Genomic DNA, 24,174 nt, shown 5'->3' on the forward strand with positions numbered 1-24,174 from the left:
GGGTGGATTGGTACAAAGAACAATTAACAAGCACTAAACCCACATTATCTTTGGCCACTTAAAGGATAAACTTCAAACAGCATAGGCAGGGAAAGCTCTCTATAAGTACAGATATCATTTAAAAAAAAAAAAAAAAAAAAAAAAAGGTGGAAATGGCAACAAACACACCAGGCCATTTGAAATAATGAGCAACAGTCAACGGGTTCTATCCACAAAACACTAATTAACCTACATGTTTCCAAAAGGGCATTTTAGCACAGAAAAAGATGGACATAATTTAAAGGTAAATACTTTAAATTGTATACACTTGGCCTAAGAGAAAACAAATGATTTCATTGCGAACTTTTTGTTAAAAACTTTTTTTTTAATGTTTATTTATTCTTGAGACAGAGACAGAGCATGAACAGGGGAGGGGCAGAGAGAGAGGGAGACACAGAATCTGAAACAGGCTCCAGGCTCTGAGCTGTCAGCACAGAGCCCGACGTGGGGCTTGAACCGTAAGACCATGACCTGAGCCGAAGTCGGACGCCCGAATGAGCCACCCAGGCACCCCAAAAACTCTGTCTTAAAGAACATTTGGAAACCTACTGACTTAGTGTTTTAAAAAAAAATAAATAGGGACGCCTGGGTGGCTCAGTCGGTTGGGCGTCTGACTTCAGCTCAGGTCATGATCTCACAGTCTGTGAGTACGAGCCCTGCCTCGGGCTCTGCTCAGAGCCTGGAGCCTGCTTCAGATTCTGTGTCTCCCCCCTCTCTGCCCCTCACCTATTTACACTGTTCCTCTCTCTCTCAAAAATTAAAAAAACAGGGGCGCCTGGGTGGCGCAGTCGGTTAAGCGTCCGACTTCAGCCAGGTCACGATCTCACGGTCCGTGAGTTCGAGCCCCGCGTCGGGCTCTGGGCTGATGGCTCGGAGCCTGGAGCCTGTTTCCGATTCTGTGTCTCCCTCTCTCTCTGTCCCTCCCCCGTTCATGCTCTGTCTCTCTCTGTCCCAAAAATAAAATAAACGTTGAAAAAAAAATTTTTTTTAATAAAAAAAAAAAAAATTAAAAAAACATTTAAAAAATTTTAATAAAGAGTGCAAAGAATCACAAAACTATTACAGAAGCTTAACATAAAACTTTCAGTGGGTGGTTTTAGCTAATTATCAGTTTATGTTAACTATAAACTAAGATCTCTACAACCTTAGTAATAGTTTCCAATTTTTTATGGTATGGAATCCTTCTTCAAAATTAAAAATTCTTCTCCCATGACCACAGTTGGATTGAAATATTATGGATTGATTGAAATGACAAAACCACCATGACTTTTTAATATATGCAAGATTATTCATTCACTATTAAATGTTTAAGGTCTATATGGATTTTCAGACCCCTTGCAGAGATACATAGCTCAATCTGTTTTCTCTAGTCACTAATCCCCTCTTTCCCATGAGTTTCCCACTTTTATAAAGCATCAGAGAGATCACCATTTGGCTTACCTTTAGAACCATTCCCAATCCTGAGAATGTATGATTCTGGGACAAGTACTTCTCAAAAGAATTTGGGGATTTCTAGAGAAAGGTCCCAATATATTTGGGACCCAATATTTTGTCCCTCCCGACACTCTAGGTAACAGTAAAGAAATTTAAAAGCTATAATCCTTCAAGGAGCAGACAACAGTGAAGGGCAGATGGCAACACATTTTTATAATGAAAGCAGATGATTAAGGTTAAGTTGGCAGATAGAACACACACATCTAATTTTCCTCCCTCATAAAACTCTACTAAAACAAGGAAAAAGATGTTGTTGTGTTCTATTTTTAGCTCATAAACCATAAGGACAGGGAGAATGGAAAAAGAGACAACAGCAATAAAATTTTGGAGGCTGGAAAGAAGATGAATGAGTGGTAATTGACTTTGTCAAAGACAGCCAAATTACAAGCCAGCAGTGCTGGCAATTTAGAACAAACCCAATTTATACTACACAATCCTCAAAAGGCTTAGGAACTGCCAGAACAAAGAGGAACAAGGGAGACCCAAATAAGAAAGGATCAGGTGAAAGCTGTGAACAGTTAGAAACCTAGACCCCATTCCTTCTCCAAGCTGCTGAGTGGCCCATACTCAATGCAGCAGCTGACTGGAGATTTATTCTCTCAAGAGAGCAAACCATAAAAGGTAGAGGACATAAGTATCCCAACAAAAAGAAGCAAATCATGTGACCTTATATACTGAATGTTCTATGACTCATTCTCCAGCCGTGTTTCTTGAATTCCCAGATCACTAGCTACCAAACCTCTACCCTCCAAGCACAAAACTGGAAGATACTCTCTGGGCAATGTGGCCAGACCAAAAGGAAAGACAGAAACCCTGGAGTAGCTAGCTTCAAACAGTCCAAGTGAACCAATGGTTTCAATCTTGACCACATAGGGGAATCACCTGGACAACTTCAGGAAATACCGATGTTAATCTATAGGGATAGAAATCAGAATAGCAGTTGCCTCTGGGCAGGGAGTGGGGAAGAGAGAACAAAGATATACTAAGGAATTTTACAGGGTTTTCACAATGCTCTGTATCCTATTAGTTACATGGATGTATACATGGCAAAATCAAACTATTTACTTAAAATGTGTGTGTTTTACTGTAGGCAATCATATCTGTTTAAAAAATATTGTTACCTGGGTCCTACCCTCAAAGATTCTGTTGTATTTTAGTCTAGCAGTGTGTCTCTATTTTTTTTAAGCTCTCCACGTGATTCTACAGTGCAACCAAAATTGAGAACCACTATTCCATGCAGGAGATTATAGAGTAAAACTGGAAGTCAGTAAGCCCCACCTACAAGCTCAGGGCTTCCAATCAGCTTTTAGTCCCCACTCTCAATCATGAAAAAACCAAGGATTATCAAAACTCTGAGGAGGGCCTCAATTACAGAAAAAAAAGCAACTTAGAGGAAACAAACTACACAAGGAAAAGAAAGCCTAAAGAGACTATCTTTAACATTCTCAGATACCGCAACACATAACAAGAAAGAGATGGAGGAATACATAATTGGGTAGAGGACAGGAAGCCAAACCTACAGGTCTGCATAAGGGAATATGGTCAAGAAGCTGATCTACAGGGCACCTGGGTGGCTTAGTCGGTTAAGCATCTGACTCTGGATTTCAGTTCAGGTCATGATGTCAGCACGGAGCCTGCTTGGGATTCTCTCTCCCTCTCATGTGTGTGCCAGCTCACTCTCCCTCAAAATCAATAAATAAACTTAAAAAAAAGAAGAAGAAGAAAGAAAAAGGTGGGGGGGAAGCTTATTTGCCTCACTCACAGAACCCCAGGAAGGCTCAGGACTTGGAAGTCTCCAGACAGTATATAGTCAGGATGGGAAAGGTATGGGGCTGAAGAGCAGGTTAGTAACTTAAACTCTGCAATATAGGCCTTTTAGTTTCTCTTCATTTACGTCCTCTCATAAATTTATTCCCTAAAAACAGTGACTTAGAGAGACTCCAGACTCAAAAAAGTAGAATGAAGCTAAGGCTGAAAGCCAAGGAATTAGGCAGAAAAGCATGTATTGTGAATAGCAGCCCCTATCTACCCACAGCCCAATTCCTTTGCTCAGCACTCAGAACAGTGCCAGCCAGGCATATTACCTCCCCCACTCTCACCCCTACCCAGTTGAATTTATATGTCCTTTTTGCATGCTGCCAAACCAATTTTCATAACAGCACTTATAGTGGAGGATAAAGGTCTCTTCTTGAATTTCTACTTACCCTCCTAGATTCTAAACCCTTACGGGCAGGGGAAGCATCTTAATCAGCTTTGTATTCCCAAAGTCCTAACACAGTGATTGTCAATATACTCAACACTCTAGAACTCTTTAATTGGTCCTAGACACTACACCAAAGGGGGAAAAAAAAAAAAAGAAAGAAAGAAATGAAAAAAGAAATAACAAACAAACCAGCTTGGAAAACTAGACCATACAAGGTGTAGTTTAGATTAGGTCGCAATGAAGATTAAAGACTTAGATCAGCTGTACTTTTTTTTTTTAAGTTTATTTATTTATGAGAGAGAGAGACAGCACAAGCAGGGGAGGGGCAGAGGGGCAGAGGGGGAGAGGGAGAGAGGCATAGAATCTGAAGCAGGCTCCAGGCTCTAATCTGGTCAGCGCAGAGCCTGACACAGGGCTCAAACCCACAAAGTGTGAAATCATGACCTGAGCCAAAGTCGGACGCTCAACCAACTGAGCCACCCAGGTGCCCCATATCAGCTGTACTTCTATATACTGGCCACAAGTATTTTAAAATATCACTTACAATAATGTCAAAAATTTCAAATACCTAAGATTAAACAATAAAAGATGTGCAAGACTTTTACACAGAAAAGTACAAAACATTACTGAAATTTTAAAAGACCTACATAGAGATATATACTATGTTCATAAATTGGAAAACTCGATATTAAGATGTCAGTACTCTCCAAATTGATAGATTCAATTCCAATTTCCAAAATTTGTTGAAATTGACAAGAAGATTCTGAAATTTATATGGAAATGCAAAGAGCCAAAACTATCCATTATTAAGGAACAAAGCTGGAGGCCTTACACTATCACACATCAAGGCTTATCATACAATTACATTAATACAGTAATATTGGTGCAAGGATAACAAATAGACCAATAAAACAGAATATCCAGAAACAGATCCACCTTTAAACAGTCACCTGATTTGTGAAAAAGTGCCACCAGTGCAGACGGACAAGTATGGTTATTTTCAATAAACAATGCTGGGTCAAAAAGATACCCACCTGGTAAAAAGTGAATTCTGACCCCCTATAATCCATGGAAAACTTACTATAAATTGTACACTTTAAATGTGAAATTAAAACAAAACAAAAATTTTGTAAGGTAACACAGGAAAACATCTACATATTCTTAGGCTAAGCAAGATTTCTTAAATAGGAGACAGAAAGCAGTAATCATAAAGGAAAATAGTAAATATGTTTCATTAAAATTAAGAATGTCCAGGGGCGCCTGGGTGGCTTGGTCAGTTGAGTGTCCGACTTCGGCTCAGGTCATGATCTCACAGTCTGTGAGTTCGAGCCCCGCGTCAGGCTCTGTCCTGACAGCTCAGAGCCTGGAGCCTGTTTCGGATTCTGTGTCTCCCTCTCTCTCTGCCCCTCCCCTGTTCATGCTCTGTCTCTCTCTGTCTCAAAAATAAATAAACGTTAAAATTAAGAATGTCCATCCACCAAAAAAACACCATTAAAAGAGTGAAAAGACAGAATGGAAATAAGATAAATTATGTATAATTTATAGACAGGGTGTGTGTGAACCTCCCAGAAAGGACTCATATCCAAAATATTATAAATTAAAAAAATAAGACTCAAGCATTTTACAAAAGACATATAAATAGCCAATAAAAGATAAAACCACAATCATCAAGAAAATGCAAACTAAAACCACACTAATATATTACTGCACTTCTATCAGAATAGCACAAAGGTTTCAAACTGACAAGCACCAACAAGGATGTGGGGTAACTGGATTAAAATTCTCTAATTAGCACAACCACTTTGCGAAAATGTTCAACAGTATCTAATACTTGAGTTTATCATCCACATACCTCACAAACCAACAATTCCACTCCTAGGTATAAACCCCAACTTAGTAATGTTCTGTTTCTTGATCTGTGGTGGTATACTTAGTAAAAATCCTTTACCTACCCACTTAGGATTGTGCACTTTTTCTGCATAGTATACTTTAATAAGCTTTCTAAGTTTCCTTGACACACAGTTCTCAGAGACCTTAAGGCTAGCATTTTAGGATAGACAAGAAGCTTCAGGTAAATTCAAGACAGTTTACTTAAAAAAAAAAAAAAAAGCTATTAACACATTATCAGCCCAGAACAAAGGCAAAAACCACCAACAGATAGTTTTACTTGATCTTCAAAGAACACTGGATTTCTTTCTTTCAGCAAAGAAAGGGGTTTATTATTCTACACTGCAACCCAAAGAAAAGATATCTTTGCAAGAAAATACTGCTTTTCAAAATCACCTCTAACAACAACGGATAGGAGGAAAGCAAAGGAACCATCCCAAAAGTTTTGGTTTAACTCTTCGGGAAAAGGATGACAAATGACTTGATCTAAAACGCCCAAAGAAACAGACACAAAGAAATCACGGCAATTCTAAAACAAACACGAACACCACAATTCCATCTACCGGAAATTCTGCGGTTAATTTGAGGCTTGCCCCGCTAGTCATAAGGTGATTCAGTGATGGCTACTAACGCTGTCCAAGGATACCCCAGGGAGTCACCTAGCACACCTGGCTTGCCCATCACTTGCCTGGCGACTCTGCCTTGCGCAGAATCCCGGAGGCCAAATGAAGACGCCAACTTTGCAAGTAAGGGCGCAGGTGGTCTCACTCCATCGGGGCACCGGGAGAGAACGGACTTCTGGCCTCGAGGGCGGGCATGAAACGTCAGTATCCCACACAGGATTTGAGAGAAAGCGCCCCCGAAGCTCCCCGTTCCCTCCACCTCCCTGGGACTCCACCGGGAGACCAGCTAGCGAGTTTTCTCCTCAGAGCCCACGGGAGGACGGTCCCGGGCCGCCGCGGCCTCAGGGAACTTAGGCCCTGGCGGGGCCGGGCGCGCCCGCCCCGCTCGCGCCGCAAGTTTGGTGGCGGCCCCCACTCGCCGCGCCTCGGCCCCGCTGTGCGCCCCGCGGAACCCGGGCTCGCGGCCCATCCGGCCTCCCGGCCCGCCCGGCCTGGCGCGGCGCCCCTCACCTTGGAAACGTTGGGTGGACTCCGCCGTAAACATTAACTTCCCATCCAGCCGGCAGCCTCGCCGCCGCGTCTCAGCGCCTCGGCCCCGGCTTCGACTCCGCGGGCCGCCTTCCCCGCCCGTTCTCAAGCGCCGAGCTCACTGACGAGCTCAGAGCCGCCTCCAACCCTCAACCACCCCTCTGGGCACCGCCACTGCCTTAACTACTACCCGACCCCAACCCTGCCCGCCCGCAGGCTACTCCAGGGTCTGGCCGGCCGCGTCAGGAAAGCCCAAGGCGCAGGCGCGGCGGAGCCTTAAAGAGACCGGCAGCCTCTACCGCATAATGGGTTCGAGCAGGTTAGGGGCCGGGCAGCCGGTCGAGAAAAAGAGAAACCGAAGGGATTGGGCCGTGGGGAACGGGGGCGGGGAAATCCCTCTCCCTCCTCCGCCTCTCTTTCAAAGCGCCAGCCCTCAGCCTTACAAATTGCAGACTTCCCCAGTCTCCTGAACCGCCCCTTGCCAGTACGAGCAGCACAGGACACACCCCCTCGGGGGCCCGAGAAGACCCTAAGCTTGGAGCTGCAGGCTTTGCTCTACCGCATCGCCCACGCTCCTCCTAGGCCGCGGGCACGCGACGCAGACGCGCAGGTTTCGAGAGGCCGTCCCGGCTCCCCGAGAGGTGACTTAGGTCACTCTGAAAAACAATAATCAGTGTGCAAATAGCACTTATGATTGCAAATCCCTCTACCATCAGTCATCTCGACAAACTGGGTTTATGCAGAGTCCCGCAGGGGGCAGAACCTGGGCACAAATACATGCAGTCCAGCCAGGCAACCATCCAGTATCAACGAAGAAATTCTTAGAAGTACGTACTTAGTTTGGGACAGAAACTGTCTACTAATTCCGGTCTAACCCTGGGAAAAACGGGCAAGAAAAATAATAAAGATAATACAAATTGCCTTCATTATACATTTAGAAGTTACAAAATGGGAGAAAGTATCAGCACACAAAAAAATCCAAAATTGTTTGACTAGAAATTAGATAGTCCCTGGTTATTTTCTGACGCAAATTTACGGTTTCCAGAAAGGGTTTCACTGTAGTAAGCATTTCATAAAAAGAAAAACGCTCCACTTTTTTTTTTTAACAGGCTTAGGAAACACTAAAAAATAGGAAGTAGAGCCATGCTCTCCATCCAGCTGAAAACTTTGAAACCTTGAAATTTTATGAGGCAAATTTTTTCATAACTTTTAGGTCATGCCATTATTTAAAGTTAATTTCAGTTGACAATTTTATTCCAACTGAATCCATTTTGTATAAGAAAGCTAACAGACATCTTGAAAAATCTACCTTTCCCTCCTATATTACATCTATCAGCAAATCCTGTTGATTTCACCTTTGAAATTTTCTTTGGATCTGTTCTCTTCTATCTCTTCCATCACCACCCTAGTCCACCTGTATGGGGGTGGAGGGGTGCCTGACCTAGTCTTCTAAATGGCTTACCCACATGCCCCTTAGTTCCTCTCTCATGTCTTCTCCGCACAAAAGGCTATGTGACCAAGTCACTTCCCAGGTAAACCACTTTAATAGCTTTCCATTCTCTTGGACAAAAACCCTCAGCTAACCAAGCCCAATATGGTCAGATGTCTGGCCCACCTCTCCTCTCCATCTCTTCTCACTGTTTAGACTACCCGTCTCCTCCATCCTGCCGTCTCTTTTCCAGCCACACTGGCCTTTTCCAATCCTTCAAATCTTCCTCTCTTGACAGAGCTTTTGCATATGCTTTGCTCAATGCTTAGAAATCTTTTCCAACCCTCAAACCTCTCACCTCAGTCGGCTCTTGTCTGTACCTCTGAGGAGCACCCTTGGACCTCCTCACCTTGGTCCCTTCCTATCATACTGCACTGAAACTGTAATTGTATGATTATTTTGTTGAATTTTTATTCCCTCCTCAACTGGATTATTACATCCATAAGTCCAGGAGCTTGGTTTTCTTTGGTTCATAGTTGTATTTCCATATTTGTCAATATGTATCTGTTTAATCAATGACTGAAAATCATAGAATGTTAGAATTTGAACTAGATGTGGTTTAAAGATTACCTAAGTCATGTACAAAATGTCACAATTTGACATTTGTAATCAGAATCTAAAAATAACTCCAGTTATTTGTAAAACTGATTTCATATTGTTTTAACTGGGCTGTCACAAGATTCTTTGGGCAAACTTTAAAACAGAGTTCTCAAAGCACCTTGTAAAAACCACTGTATTAATAATGGCTACAGGATGGGCCCACATGGAACTAATAACACTTGCTGCTTCAAGAGAGGAAAATAGGGTGACTGGTAGACAGGAGTAGATAGGAGACTTTTGACCGCCTGCCCTTTTGTACCTTTTCAATTTCTAACCATGTGAATATATTACCTACTAAAAAATAAATAAATGACACAAAAGAGTGCTTACTGTATGATTTTATTTATTTGAAGTTCCAAAACAGGCAAAACTAATCTGTGGTGGAAAAAAACAGAACTGGTTGCCTCTGGCAGGGAATTTATTGGGAAGGTACAGGAGAGAAATTTCTGGGTGATAAAAATGGTCTAAATCTTGAAATGGTGTGAGTTACACAAGGGTGTTCGTTTTGTCAAAAAAAAGTGTGTGGTTAACATTTCAATTAATGTGAATTTTACCTAAAAAAGTATATAAAAATAAATGCAGCATACTATTTTAAAAATAAGCTAACACACGGTTGAGCACTCTGTGTATGAGTATTGGCAAGGGCTATACATACATTATCTCTCTTAATCTTCATAGTATGCTCATCAGGCAGGTATTTATAACCCCCTTGCATATGAAAAAACTGAGACTTAGTAAATACCAAGTAACTTGCCCCTATTTATACAAACTGAAAAATGGTGAGACAGAGCTTGGAATCCATTCCGTCTAATGCCAAGTGGTTTATATATATTGTCCATTAGATCAAGAGCTTTGCAATGATTGGAATCATATTCTGTCTTAGGCTTCTCAGTAGCCCAAGTGCTTTTTTGCATACTTGCTGTTCAATGTGTTTTCAATGAATGGTAAATAATAAGCTTGGTGATTTTATTGATTGAAATTGTATATATATATATATATTTTTTTTTTAATGTTTATTCATTTTTGAGAGAGAGACAGAGAGTGAGCAGGGGAGGGGCAGAGAGAGAGAGAGAGACACAGAATCTGAAGCAGGCTCCAGGCTCTGAGATGTCAGCACAGAGCCTGATGTGGGGTTCGAATTCACGAACTGTGAGATCATGACCTGAGCCAAAGTCGGGCACCCAACCCACTAAGCCACCCAGGCACCCCGAAATTATATTTTTTAATTGGCTCTACACATATACATATATAGAAAATATATATATATGCCCATATATTCCAAATAATCTAAATAATCAGCACTGCTGTACTAGATGCTGAGATACTTTATCTTAAATGAAGTCATTGGCCTGAGGAAAGGAGTTTATTCCATTAGCCCTGACCCTCCAGCAATCTCCCTGGTTTATGCCTTTCCTTCACTCACTCAATTTTTTTGACAAAAGAGCTTACACTTTAACTTGTCACTGAAATAGCTCAATCTAACCAGAGAAATAGCTAATTCTGATTTCTCACAAGTGCTTGAGCACTTGCGTAAGTGAAATTCCACCGTGTGAATTCCACACCAACACCACCTCTGCTCCAGCTCTCCACCACTCTGCTGTTCACACTCTGGAACTTCAAAATAGAGGAAGCATGGGTGCAGTGGGCAGTGGCACCCACCTTGGAGACAAATTTGAGGTCAATTCAATTAGCAATTCAAAGTTTTCTCTGTTCTAATGTTGTAACCCCTTGGCATTGATTTTTGTCACTGTACAGGATAGCGTCTGAGCTCTATTCCCTCTAAACCTGGCAAGGGTTAAATCTCAGAACACCATGCTCTCAAGTGCCAAAGGTGTTTTATAAGTCAGGCATGTGAGTCATTGCTCACAGAAAGGAAAAGCAAAGGAGGCATTTCCTTGAGAGGCAAAAACTACCCAGTGTATGGAAGAGGAACTCACCAGTGTAGTCAAACCCATTTGTGAACAACACCCCACACTCACCCTGGTCTCCTGGCATTTGCGGCTTCCTTAGAGAGCCACGGCATCTCAGTTACATTCTCTGACTGCACTGTCCAATACAGCAGCCACCAGCCACATGTGATTGGTTTACATTTAAACTTAAATTAAAATTTGAGTTTCCCACTCCTACTCACACATTTCAAGAGCTCAATAATAGTCACACATAGCTACTGGCTACTATCTTGGACAGCACAGATATAGAACATTCCATCCATCGAAAGTATTCTTGGCAGTGCTCTACTAGAAAAAAGAGAGGGGCATCCGGGTGGCTCAGTCACTTAGGGTCCAGCTTTGGCTCAGGTCATGATCTCATGGTTTGTGAGTTCAACTCCTACATCAGGCACTGCACTGTCAGCTTAGGATTCTCTCTCTCTCCCTCTCTCCCTCTGCCCCTCCCCAACTCAAACTCAGCCTCTCTCTCTCTCTCAAAATAAAAAAAGTAAAAAAAAAAAAAAAAAAAAAAAGAGGGGCACCTGGGTGACTCAGTCAGTTAAGCTTCTGACATTGGCTCAGGTCATGATCTCACAGTTCCTGGATTCGAGCCCTGCGTCGGGCTCTTGCTGCATTGGGCTCCAGCTCAGAGCCTGGATTTTGGATTCTGTGTCTCCCTCTCTCTCTCTCTGCCCCTCCCAGGCTTGCGCGCGCGCTCTCTCTCTCTCTCTCAAAAATAAATAAAAACATTAAAAATGAATGAATGAATCAAAAAAAAATGAATTAATTAATTAATTAATGAAAAAGGAGAAACAATACTCCGGTGCAACTCCTAATGTTCAAAATATTCTGCTTTGAAAAAATGAAAAAGTTCATGATGAAATAGTGAAAGCCTATTTCACTTGGCTCATTGCTTTCCACAACATGAATCCAAATTTAAGTTAAGCACAAAAGTTGTGGCCTCTCCAGGTATTGAGGTTATGAGGATGGCTTTAAACTTACCACTTTACTTCTACCATATTCTATTGTTTGCAAGACACATTATCTTAGAAAAGAACATTGTTAATTGACAGAAGTCTATTGCCCTGTCTTGGCACTTCGTGCACAGGTAGAGAGACTAGATCTGCCACAGTTGTGGTAAACGACCAGCTCTCTGGCTCTAGAGTTTGGGCATCATTTTTATATGTGATATTAGACATTCACACTATCAATCCAACAACAGCTTCTAACCAAAATGAGACATCAATAGAGTGCCAATTTTTATCCCACCCAGCAAAAGCCTGTTCTTTTCTTGACTTTCTGAGATAACTGTTTTAAAGCAAGATAAAATTTGCTGCCACTAGAACAGTAATTCCACGTAAACTATCCAATTATCTGGGAACTAGTAACCTCTACATTCATGCAAGTGACTAGATTGTGACCTAAAATTTCAAGTGTGCTTGTCAAAATTGTGCTTTAACCTCTTTGAGATCCAATCTTATCATCCGTAAACTGGAAATAAGAATAATCATATCTACCTAAGCATTGAAGTGACAGTTAAATGAAATAGTATATGCAAGGCACATAATAAGCATTCAACAATGGTAGCTATTGTAATTACGGTTATCCAAAGCCACAAAGCACCAAGGTGCAAAATTAAAAAGAATAAAGATTTTTTTTAAAAGACTCTGATTAGAAAAATCCTGACTCTACCACCTGTTAATGGGTCTTTAACCTCTGTAAGCTTCTGTGTCTTCATCAGGCAAATAAGAGTTGCCAAAGATTGATGTATTGTGAGATGTGTTACTTCATGTGAAAATGGTCTAACAGTAAAGCACAAACTTTAGCTAATGTTAATTAACGCTCTGCCCTCTCCTCCACAAAAAAAGGATGAGGAAGCTACATTAAGAAGGCATTACTTTACAGTAAAATTAATTTAGCTTTTATTACAAACTGCACTCCTAAACAACAAGGGAAGCAACAACTGCTGAAGTCATCATTCAAAGACCACACAACTTTCAACATTGTCACCATGTGGAACTATGAATGAATACTGTGGTACCCAGTCATTTTTCTCAGCTATTCTTTTTCTCCACATGAGAAATTTGAAGGCCTTATGGACTCATCAGTTCTCCTCTGAGAATGTACATTCAAAAAAGATAACCAGTAGCTAATTACATCAAGGGCAGAAACTACTGAATTACAAAAAGTCAATTACTAAAATACCTTTCTTACAGGTGCAAAATTAAACCTAACACTCCATAAATTCTTGTTAATCCCTCAAATAGTCAAAATACAATAACATTCTTAAAATAAAACTGAATAAGTGTTGCCAAGCTGTTCTGTGTTTCAAAGACTAAGCAACGTATATAAACTCTAACTCGATAACAAAATATTTCCTGTTGCAGTGCTTACATTTTTATAAGTTCTAATAGAAAATCAAACACTGTAGACATTTACCTGTTTCCCATTAGCATTTCTGAAGGCAGCAGTCATTTTGGTAACCATGATAAGCAGAGAAGACCAGGAGACTAGGGATTTCAATTGAATTTATAGCTGACTCATAGGGAGTGTTTACAATGACATTGCCACTGGGATCCACCCATTTAACACCCTTTCAGTTCCCTATACATATGTTAGTAGGACCTTTAGAGGAAGCTGGGAATGTGGAGGACTAAAAATGCAGTAACCAAAGCTTTTTGGTCTTATGAAAAACTAATTGATTTTGTTTTTCTTCCACCTTTCCTTCCTCTCTATTTTCCTCCCTTCTCCCACCTCCTTCCTTTCTTCTTTTTTCCTTCCTTCCTTAAATGGTTTGATATGTCTCAGAATGACAACTGAATATGAACTGTTGTGTTTAGGGTGCTGACTCTGAGGCATCGGCTAGATAGAAGTTTCTAAATGTTAGGTGATTTCAGCTCTTAGGATTTGGCACTAGACAAAATTATTAAACTGGTAGGACTTACCTTTGTGGTTATTTTTTTACTCTTTAGCTTTTGGAATACTGTAGACTATTGTGTTCTATCAATGGATATTGCATTTGTATTACTTAGGGCTATTAACCGGGAGTTTACTGTGAAATACAGAAACAAGTGATATACTTTGTGAGAGATATCTAAATAAGAAATATTCTATTCTCCACTATTCTCCCATTCTCTTGAAAGAGATCTCCTATAATATGTTGGTTTTAGAAGACTGCCTCTCTAATAATGATAGCTTATATTTTAGAAGTCTTACCATGAGTTGGGCTATGGAAGCACTTTTCATCTATCTTAATCTTCACCATAACCCTATTACGATCCTCATTTACAAGTGAACCCTGAGCAAGAATGTTCGTTACAAGTGAACCCTAAGAGTGCTTCATTTATTTACTCATTCATTCAGTCATTCACACACAAACATATTAAGTATATACAATTGTGTCAGGCAGTTTCCTAAGAAGGACAAAAACTAACACTCTCAGCTCCTACATGTCAGCAATAACATTATGCGCTTCTACGTGAGGCAGGCATCGTTAGACCCATTTACAAGATGAGGAAACTAAGGCTGGTCCTAAGCCACAATGATAGTAAAAGGAAAAGCAAAAATGCAAGCATCAGTCTCTCTTCACTACAAAGCCTATATTGTTTGGAGTTACAAAAATGTAGTACCTGTATTCAGGCTCTAGTGTAAGAACATTTAGTCTGGTGTAAAAGACAGACATATGAACAAATAAATGGACAATAACAATATATTCTTTCATATGGTGGAATATATATATTACAGTGGAAACATACAAAATGGGGAGTACTTAACCTGGCTGAGGGAGTTGTACTATTTTTATCTGCCCACACCCCCTCTGTCTTCTATCAGCAAGTGTAGGTGCCTGACTCAAGCTAAACCAATCACTTTACCCCATGACCACACTGACTGGACTGGGAGAGTCATGCCCTGGGATTTTTCACACCAGAGCTGGTTTGCCTTCTCATTATGAAGCTCTAAAGATATGAACCCAGAGATCCTGGCTATATTCAGGGAAACAAAAATGAGATGGAGAACATCCTGAGGATATTAGAATCCCTGGTTCCAGTAAATCCTGCTTTCCCTGAGCCTTATATATGTTATACTTATTAAAGCTGGTTATTGTAGTACACACTTTTCTAGATACATGTAATAGCCATCCTCTAATTTGGCCAAGTGATCTTAACTGCCAGTTCTTCATGAGCCTGTACAGACCCTCACACATTGAATGAAGGCTCGTCTGTGTAACCAATAAAATGCAGCAAAAGAGACAGAGTATAACCTCTGAGGCTAAGTCATCAGGGCACTGGAGTTTTTGCCATGTTTTCCTATATGGCTTGCTTTGGGGGAAGGCAGTCACCATGTGTGAGGGGCTTTATGAAGAAAAAAAAAATCCCATCATCACCCAGGACAAATCTGACAGCCACTCAACCAGCCACCACGGAAGTGGATCCTTCAGCCCCTGGGAACTTTTTAAATGACATCTGTCTGAATCTCATGTGAAACCCCAAGCCAGGACCAGTCAGAAAGCTGTTCCCAAATTCCTGATACATAGAAACTGTAAGAGATAATAAATGTTTACTGTTGTCTTAAGGCAACAGAGCCTGGAAACTGCTTTGGATTCTGTGTCCCCCTCTCTCTTTCTGCCTCTCTCTCTCTCTCTCTCTCTCAAATATAAACATTAAAAAAAATAAAATAAAAAGAAGTGGAATCTGAAGGAGCGGAATCCAGCGAGGTACCCACATTTGAGCTCTTTGTGTTCTTCGCTTCTGAGAGTTGCCATAACTTTCCATTTGGAGATCGAAGCATTCAGATGGCAGATAACAGGTTTTCAGATGGTGTTCCTTCAGATGGCTTAGAGGCTGCTAAAAATGCAAGTAATACAGAAAAGCTCACCCCCAGGTGATGCAGAACCCTCAAATATTGGAAGCTTTACAGGAATGGTTTGACAATGTCTCCCACACTCCTTCAAGTTACGTTGACACTTTACCTAGAGCAATGAAAAGAATCAACATGTTGAAGCAGCTGCAGGTGAATGTGCTCACATAGAGGCCAAGTTCTATGAGGAGGTCAATGGCCTGGAGAGAAAATATGCTGACTGTACCAGCCTCTCTTTGACAAGAGAAGAGAATTCATCATTGGTGATGTTGAGCTGGCAGATGCAGAATCAGAGTGGTACAAGTGAAAATGAAGAGGACAATAAATTGGCTGAAGACATGAAAAATAAAGTAGTCATAACAAAAAAAAAAAGAAAAAGAAGCAGCAACAGCAGAGGAGCCAAACCCCAAAGGAATTTCAGAGTTTGGATTTACAATCTTTTGAAATGAGATACACTAAGTGAATTAATCCAGGAGTATGATGAACCGATCTTGAAGCACCTGCAGGATATTAAAGTGAAATTTTCCGACCCTGGGCAGCACATGTCTTTTGTATTAGAGTTCCACTTTGAACCCAATGACTATTTACCAATTCAGTCCTGACAAAAAAATTTAGGATGAAATCAGAGCCAGATAAGGCCTGATCTCTTTTCCTTTGAAGGTCCTGAAATAGTTGACTGTGACGGGTGTGTTAGTGACTGGCAGAAAGGAAAAAATGTACAGTCAAAGCAATCAAGAAAAAGTAGAAACATAAGGGCCCAGGCACGGTGAGAACAATTGCCAAACAAGTCCCCAACGACTCATTTTTCAACTTTAGCCAGCTGAAAGCATCTGGGAATGGAGAATCACTGGATAAAGACTTGGAATTCATGTTAGCCTCCGACTTTGAAATTGGACACTTCTTTTGTGAGCAGATGGTACCCCAGGCCATGCTCTACTTTGGAGGAGGCCATAGAGGATGACAACAATTTGATGAAGGTGAGGAAGGAGAAGAAGAGGAATTAAAAGGTGAGGAGGAGGAAGAAAATGAGGACGATGTCAAAATTAACCCCAAGGAGCCCAGCCAGCCCTCCTAGTTGCAAACAGCAGGAAGAAGTGAGTGTGCCCTGCAGGTGGGGCCTCTGCCAGCAGATCGCACTCAGGACTCACTGCAGCCACAGGACAACTGTATTGTTAGTCCTTACATCTAACTTGTTTTCTTTTCTTTTCTTTTTTTTTTAACTTGTTTTCAAGTGCATGATTTGACGTTAACTTTTCCTTTACCCTCCTTCTTATTTTTGCTTAACCTGTACAATGCATTCAGAAATGCATTTCTGAAATAGAAGGTTTGATTCCAGCAACCTCTAAGGCCTTGGGTGCAGTTCAGTGGACTTTCCCAGGCCCTGCCTTTGGGATGGCCCTGTAGACCCTGGGGGCAGTGGAAAGTCAGTTGATACCAAGGGCAGATGTCTGCGGATGTGGTTCCAAGGCATCTAGAACCAATTACACCACTTCGCAGTTGGACTGGATTCTTCTTTCACGTGAAGAAACCCACACACCTTGTGTTTCCCACCACTTGGTGTCCTTTGCTCTAATTGTCTCAGTAGAGGAGAGTCCTGTTTTCCTTAGAGCGTTCTTTCTTCGGTTTTGTCTTCCTTGGGGTGGAGTAGGGGGTATGTGCACCCAAGCCCCGAGGCACAAGTCTTTGTGGTTCATCCTTGCATTTATTTATTCTTTCCTGCTCGTGAGGGCTTAGGACTCATGCTGTCTCTTGTCTGTACAGTTTCTGAAACCATGTGTGTGATTGGTGACTGAGTGACTTGCCAGGTAGGTGTGGTGGTAGCTCCCACAGGAGGGAGGCCTGAATAGAAGGAACCTCGCTTGGACTGGCCAGGCCAGCAGCTGAGGGCAGGAGATCATTTTCTTCTTTCTTTCTTTCTTTCTTTCTTTCTTTCTTTCTTTCTTTCTTTCTTTCTTTCTTTCTCTTTGACATTTTTATTTATTTTTGGGAGACAGAGACAGCGTGAGCAGGGGAAGGGCAGAGAGAGAGAAAGGGAGACACAAAATCCAAAGCAGGCTCCAAGCTCCAAGCTCCAAGCTGTCAGCACAGAGCCCTACACCAGCTCGAACCCACCAACCCTGAGATCATGACCTGAGCGGAAATCCCACCCACTGAGCCACCCAAGTGCCTCCAGGATCTCCTTTTCATGACCTACAGACCACCAGCTGTGGCAGGGGATTGTGGGCATGGCCCCAGGGTTTGCCAGGCTCCTGCGGTGAGCAGCCTGGCCTGGGAAGGGCCGCTTTTCCTTCTACTGTGTGCATCCAGTCTTGCTTTCTCAGTAGCCCCTGTTTCTTGGCCCCTCTGATCAACTTGTCTTCAAAGTCGTGGGTTCAGAGTGACCTGGTTTGGGCCAGTGGGTGGGGTTTCCAAGCGTGTGACCACTTGGCAGCCAGAAACTCTGCGTCCATTCTGTGACCAGGCCTGTAGAGTGCTCAGTCTTACTTATAATACATTTGTAACTGAATATGGTGTTTGCAATTTGTACAGAATAGTTAGAATATTATATTAAAGTTATGAAACACACAAAGAAGTAAAAAAATATCTCTCTAATGATTTCTGAGGAGTAAGAGGAACTGGAATATTTTAAAGCAATTTCTGAGAGTAAATCATTTCACCTGTACATATTTTTAAAAATATATTTAAACAAAGTAACTAGGAACCTTGATTTATTACATAAAGATAGAAACCTATATCCAATAATTTGAGAACACTCATTCATCTCAAGCACACATGAAACGTATAGAAATTGGTAGGGAACATTTCTAAAACTTGACTACTTTTCAGTCAATAAGGCATGTCTCAACAAATTTCAAACAATTGGTGTTATATGGAATATTTTCTCTGAACAAAATGCACCTAAATTAGAAGTCAACAACAAAATTTTATTATCTTTGTATCTTAAAGATAAAAAGATAGAGAAATTAATTTTCATCCCCAGAGGTTTCAGAATTTGAAAATAAACTTCTAAGTGACTTCTATTTTCCAACAATATCTCTACAGTATGGAAGTGTATGAACAGCTAGCTCTCTGTGCCACATGGTGTACTGAAATTACTGAATAAAATGTACTCATTACTTGGGTTGCAGTGAACAAAAGCATAAAAACTATTGGCCTAGAAAAGCTTGTACACATGTGTATCAGGAGACAGGTTTGAGAAAGTTCACAGAGCATTGTTAGCAACAAAAAAAGCTGAAAACAAACCAAATATTCATTGATGGGTGAATGTATATGGTATATTAACACAATGAGATATTATATAACAGTGAAAATGAATGAATTACAGCTCCATACAGCAATGTGGATGAACATTAAAAACATAAGCCTGAGTTGCAGAAGCAACTTACAGGAAGCATGACAAAGTATGATGCTAATTTTAGGAAATTCTAAAAAGAACTAAATAATACATTGTTTAAGAAAATAGATATAATGTGGATCCTGAGAAACTTACCAGAAACCCATGGGGGAGGGGAAGGAAGAAAAAAAAAAAAGAGGTTAGAGTGGAAGAGAGCCAAAGTATAAGAGACTCTTAAAAACTGAGAACAAACTGAGGGTTGATGGGGGGTGGGAGGGAGGGGAGGGCGGGTGATGGGTATTGAGGAGGGCACCTTTTGGGATGAGCACTGGGTGTTGTATGGAAACCAATTTGACAATAAACTTCATATATTGAAAAAAAAAAGAAAGAAAATAGATATACCCGACAAAACTACTAAAATGGATATAGAAATGATAAATTCAACTTAGTGTTTTTTTTCTCTGGAGAGAGAGGCAGGCAAATAGGATAGGAAAGGAGAGGTGCAAATATGTATAAAGGTATTGATAATGTCTAGTATCCAAGTGAAGTTCCAGGTTCAAGTCTGTCTGTTTTAATAGTTGAGTTTTGTTACACACAGATGTTCTTTTTTTTTTTTTTTTTTTTAGCAAATATTACATAATAAAAACTTTTTTTACGTTTATTTATTTATTTTGAGAGAGACAGAGCATGCAAGTGGGGGAGGGGCAGACAGAGAGGGAGAGGGAGGATCCCAAGCAGGCCCGCACTGCCAGCCCAGAGCTCACACATGACTTGAGCTGAGGACCCAGATGCTTAACCAACTGGGCCACCCAGGCACCCCAATAAAGACATTTTTCAAGAAAAGCTGATTTTGTAAACAAGAAGGAATACTATTGAAATTCCGATTTTAGGGAACAAAAATGCTCAGTGAATTTTCATTCTACTTCTAAGAAAATCCCCAGAGCCTAAAGTTTTTGAGAGGATAGGATCCTTGAGCCTTCAGACCTTCCCATTGTACCCCCACCAGGAGATGTCCCTGACTCTGAGTCATCCAGCACCTAGGACATATAAATGTGTCCGTCCTCCGCCCCCCACCCCCCAGAAAGCACAAGTAAGTTGGAATAGTTGTTGTTGTCTGAGACTTCATCTCTCCCACTCCTAAAAGATTGCTTCAAATCTGCATGCCTCTCATTATTTTCAAAGTGTTCTGATGCTTTGGGTGTGAAAAGACTGTTTTAAAGTTCACTGGGTAAGTCTCTCTGTTTTCCTCCAGCCACGAATCCTTTTTTTTTTAACCTGATTACAGAAACATTACATATTAATTGTTTAAGATGTGATTACAGGGGCACCTGGGTGGCTCAGTCGTTTGCCTGCCCGACTTCAGCTCAAGTCATGATCTCATAGTCCGTGAGTTCGAGCCCTGTGTCGGGCTCTGTGCTGACAGCTCAGAGCCTGGAGTCTGTTTCAGATTCTGTGTCTATCCTCTCTCTGCCCCTTCCCCGCTCATGCTCTGTCTCTCAAAAAAAAATGAATAAATATTAAAAAAATTTTTTTAAATAAATAAATAAAATGTGATTACAGAAAAACACAGAGATTAAAATCACTTGTAATCTCATCACCAAATATTATTACAATTGATTTTTTAGTCTATTTGCTTTCTGTCTGATTTCTGAGTATATGAATACCTACTGTTTCTTTATTTTTAAAAATGAGATCAGACTGACACTTTTATATTTTGTTTAACCTTTAAGGAATATGGTTTTTTTTTTTTAATGTTTATTTATTTATGGGGAGAGCAGAGAGAGAGGGAGAGAAAGAGAATCCTAAGCAGGCTCCATGATCAGTGTAGAGCCTGATGTGGAGTTTGAGCCTGCAAACCCTGAGATCGTGACCTGAGCCGAAATCAAGAGGCAGACACTTAACTGACTGAGCTGCCCAGGCACTTCTATACTTACTAATACTTTTAAAGCCATGAAATTGAACTAAGTGAGTGAGTATAGATGAAAAAGAAAAGAGGATCAAAGACTGACTTTTAACTAGGGGAAAATTAAAGGTTGGGCAGAAGAGGAACTAATGAGAGAGACTGAGAAAGAGCAGCCAGTGAAGTGAAAGGGAAACCAGGAGAGTATAGTGTATGGGAAGCCAGAGAAAAAGAATATTACAAGAATACTGAGTCAATTGCTATCGATGGGTCAAGAGAAATGATCATAGGATTTAGCAACAGAACTCATTGGTGACAATGAACTATTTCCATAAACATCGTAGGCAAAAGCCTGACTGAAGTAGGTCCAAGAAGAAATAAAAGGAAAGAAAGTAGAATCAGAGAAACAGACACATATTTGAAAGTGTTTGGTTATAAAAGAAAGGTGAAAAATGGAGGAGTAGTTGAAGAAAGTGTTTTTTTGTTTGTTATTAAAGCAAGACAACGTGTGTGAATGCTGATGAGGAAGGTTTATCAGAGAGGAAAAATTGAGGATGCAGTAGAGAAGATGGAGAATTACTGGAGCATCATGGCATGGGTAAGAAGTGATGGGGTCTAGTGCCAAGGCAGAGGAGTTAGCCCCAAATGGAATCATGGACAATTCACCACTCTCTTCTTGTTACAGGAGAGAAGGCATGTAGATAGGTGGTTATGCTGGGAATTTGTGGACATTCTTTTCTGGTTGTGCTTATTTCTTGGTGAAATAAGAAGAAATGTCATAATCTGAGAGTGAGAGTGGAAAAACATTGGCAGTTCAAGGAGCCAAGAAAAGGTATGAAATAGTTGTCTAGGAGAGTGCAAAAATAAATTCACTAGAGAAATGTAGTATAATTGCCAGGCATCCTCAATGACCTACTTGAAGTTCACAGTCATGAATTTAAAATAAGAGCGTTTGGCATGGTTATGTGTTTTACCCCAGGCGCACTGAATCACCTGGACATAGATAGAGAGTAGGCAGAGATATGAGATCAAAACCCAGATTTTGGTCAAATGAACAATAATTTTTCTACAATTTTATAGCTGCATTATTTTTCAAATTATTTCTTTCATGGAAAATAAGAAGAAACGTATTTTTAGCCTGGGAGTGCCAATAATGCTACCCTATCTCTGGCCCCTCATCTTGTCTAGGTCCATGCAATGACCTCCCTCAGGGCTACGTGTTCCAGGCCCCTTGGAGGGTGATGTATGCCCTGATGGAATGAAGGAAGGCTTGTTCTGACCTTCCCTAAAGTTGTTTAGATAACTAGTAGAGATAACATAGTTTCTTCCCCTCCCTCCCCTCTGGCTCATAGATGGTGCACAAGGTCTGTTAAATGTTAAACTCTTGACTTCACAACAATGAATTCTGCATATCCCCTCACTCCATAAAATTTCTGGATTAAGTTCTGGACTTTGAGGAGAGTAGCTGCCCAGCGCCTGGATCATTGTCTGCCTGGTCCCTGCCATCACAACACCCTCCTCTCAGTAAGTTAACCTAAATAAACTCTGTGTAAATGGTTTGGAGTGGCTTGCTTAGCTTTTCAGTCAGAGAGTGCCTTCCCAGTTTGGAGGATATTTTACCATCCCTTCTCCAGCTTCTAATATCTACCAACACAAAATTTTACCAATATCTGACCAGTATTTGCCTCCTTAATCTAGTCTTTCAGTTTCATGGTCATCAGCTTCATTGTCTACCCAATTCATCCTCACCCCTCAGTTTGATTCCTGAGTCAGTCCTCCAAACTTTTATCAACAGTTTTCAACCATTGCTACACTTTTCCTTTCTTATCACCTCCTTTTTGGCTTTTTGGTTGGTAAATTCTGGGGTACCCTATGGATCACACTTTTCCCTGCTAAATATTGTCCACAGATCCTTTTTCCCTATCCTGGAGGTGAGTAAGGGAGGGGCAGAGAGAGAGGGAGACACGGATTGGAAGCAGGCTCCAGGCTCCCAGCTGTCAGCACAGAGCCCGATGTGGAGCACGAACCCATGGACCAGGAGATCATGATCTGAGCCGAAGTCAGATGTTTAACCGACTGAGCCATCCAAACGCCCCATTTATCTGAGTTTTAATTAACAGTTGGGTGAACTTTGGGGCCCTAAAACAGCAAATTCCAGCTCTGATCCCAATCACTATGTTGTATCTGTATTCGTTTTAGGGACATAACAGCCAGTACATGGCATAAACCAGGAAAAAGTCCATCCTTGGAATCCTTAGAGGTTGGAGGAGAATTTTGCTCCCATGCATTTTGTGGCCATTTACCTTTTGTCCAGAGCCACTAAGGAATAGGAGTTTTGGAGGGCCAGACTTCCTGCAGTGATTCTTGAACAGCATCGTTGTCTTCAGTCTAACTCTAAAGTACCTCAGCCATGAAAAAAGAGGCAAGTCTGATAGCTCCTCCCAGTGAATCCCAGAAGGCCACTGTGGAGGGGCTTGGTAGAGCATGCAACTCATAGAAGAAGAAGATCCTCAGTAATAGTGAAGTGAAAGTTTGCAAGTTCTCTGGAGAAACCAGGCCCACTTCTTGTGGATGGTTTGGGTTATATACTACTTGAGGGACTCCCACTTCTGTGGAAATTTTAATTGGTTCTAATTAGCTGTATAGAGGATCCTATTTTTCTTAGAACTTCTCTTGCCTTCTCTCCTTCTTCCTCTGTCTCCATTTTCTAAAAATCTTGTATTGATCTATGTCTTCATGTACGAGTCAGTGTTCTCCAGAGAAACATAACCAATAGGATACACACACACACACACACACACACACACACACACACACACACATGCACTTCCTTTATTTTAAGGAATTGGCTTATGTGATTTGGGGGACTGGCTAGTCTGAAATCTGGAGGGCAGACTGGTAGGCTGGAAACTCAGGCAGAAGTTGATGTTCCAATATTGAGTCCAAAATTTGTAGCGCAGGCTGGCAGACTAAAAACTCAAACAGGATTTTATGCTGCATACTTGAGGCAGAATTTTTTTCTCCAGGAAGTCTCAGTTTATGCTCATAAGGCCTTCCACTGATTGGATGAGGCCTATTCACATTACCAAGGGTGATCTCCTTTACTTAGAGCCAACCAATTGTACATGTTAACCACATTTACAAAATCCCCTCACAGGAACACCTACATTAGTGTTTGATTAATGTATTGTAATGTATTGTGATTGATAAAACTATATCTATTATTGCCAAGTATAATGCTAGGCACTTCAGATGAACTATATATATAATTTGTTTGTTGAAGTATAATTAC

The 24,174-nt window shown here is 41.0% G+C and overlaps 1 protein-coding gene and 1 pseudogene across 4 annotated transcripts in view; one reads left to right on the top strand and one right to left on the bottom strand.

Annotated features, from left to right (window-relative positions):
- EVI5 (ecotropic viral integration site 5) overlaps positions 1–7,022 on the bottom strand; it is a 235,234-nt gene extending 228,212 nt beyond the window's left edge. For all 4 annotated transcript variants that reach the window (XM_042952838.1, XM_042952836.1, XM_042952839.1 and 1 more), the window contains exon 1: positions 6,757–7,022. The gene's annotated coding sequence lies outside the window, so the exon portion shown is untranslated. The remainder of the gene's footprint in view (positions 1–6,756) is intronic.
- An 8,561-nt stretch (positions 7,023–15,583) lies between these two features.
- Positions 15,584–16,723, top strand: LOC122225921 (annotated as a pseudogene).
- Positions 16,724–24,174: the final 7,451 nt, after the last annotated feature.

The sequence above is a fragment of the Panthera leo genome, chromosome C1 (genome assembly GCF_018350215.1).
Source record: "Panthera leo isolate Ple1 chromosome C1, P.leo_Ple1_pat1.1, whole genome shotgun sequence".
NCBI lineage: Eukaryota > Metazoa > Chordata > Mammalia > Carnivora > Felidae > Panthera > Panthera leo.